At 36.3% G+C, this 1,274-nt stretch overlaps 1 pseudogene; it reads left to right on the top strand.

Annotated features, from left to right (window-relative positions):
• Positions 1-508: 508 nt before the first annotated feature.
• Positions 509-644, top strand: LOC118759086 (U2 spliceosomal RNA; annotated as a pseudogene).
• The last annotated feature ends 630 nt before the right edge of the window (positions 645-1,274 follow it).

The raw sequence follows: 1,274 nt of genomic DNA, 5'->3' as shown, positions 1-1,274 counted from the left end.
GTATGATCTAGGAGTCAAAAAGAATTTAATGAGAAAGTGTTTTGAAGAGATGAAACTAAATAAATCCATGACATATAGTTTCCGCTGGTCTTTGTTGGTGAGATGTGTCTCCTGTAGGCAAAAATAGATGGGTTTTGTTTTTTAAATCCAATCTAATAATATGTGCTGTTTGATGAGTTTAAGTCATTTACATTCAGTGTTAGTATGAATGGGTGGTGATTTGGTTTTGTCATTTTAGCAATGGGTTGATCATTGGTTTAGTCTTCTGTTATTTTACTGGGTGGGATGTTCTTCACTTTTGCCTTTGTTTTTTGGTTTTGGTGCTATTTCTCTTCTCTGTCAAGAGAACATCTTTAAGTATCCTTTGTAGGGTAGGTTTGGAAGAGGCATGTTCTTTTAACTTTTCTTTACTGTGGGAAAATTTTATTTTATTTTCAAGGACAAAGGAGAACTTTGCTGTGTATGTCATCCTGGGCCAACAATTTTTTGCCTTTAGAATCTGGAATATATCGCTTCTTGGCCTTTTGGCTAAGATCAAGTGTGGAATCTGGAATATGTTGCTCCATTCTCTTCTTGTCTGTAGTTTCCTGTGAACGGTCAGCTATGAGTATGAATGGCAATCCTTTATATGTCATTGATTTTTTTTTCAGGTGCACATTTAAGTATCTTTTCCTTACATTTGATTGAAGAGAACTTGATGATCATGTGTTATGGTGAAGCCAGTGTTTCTCTTGTTGAAAATCACATTACTATTATAAGCTTGTGTTTAAATTCAGCATATGTTGACTATGTTGCATAACACAGGGAAAGCTTAATTATTTTGAGTGTCTTAGGACAAGTTTTCCTTCTGTACTCTCAGCGCTTTTATATTTATTTCTTGGTACCCTCCTTTCTTCTTGTTGATTCTTTAGCCAAAATTAGCTGCTATCTTCTGCGTATGTGCTTTGATCCATATTTGCACTGCTTAGAGTATCAGAAGAAGTTTCTTTGCTGATTTTATAAAAAAATGTTTATTTGCATGAAGTCAGAGTTACAGAGCAAGAAGACACACACACACTGAGAGAGAGAGATAAATTGAGATCATTCATCCGTTGATTCAGTCCTTAAATAACCATGACAGCTGAGGATGGGCCATGCTAAAGCCAAGAAATACTATTCCATCTGTCTTTCCCACATGGATGGCAGTGGCCCAAGTTCTTGGGTCATGTTACACCACTTGTCAGGTGCATTAGCAGGAAGTGGAATTGCCAGGATTGAACTAGAATGAACATGTG

This window comes from Ochotona princeps, chromosome 7 (genome assembly GCF_030435755.1).
Source record: "Ochotona princeps isolate mOchPri1 chromosome 7, mOchPri1.hap1, whole genome shotgun sequence".
Lineage (NCBI taxonomy): Eukaryota > Metazoa > Chordata > Mammalia > Lagomorpha > Ochotonidae > Ochotona > Ochotona princeps.
The sequence above is the reverse complement of the archived record's forward strand: the minus strand, read 5'-3'. Positions and strand labels throughout refer to the sequence as shown.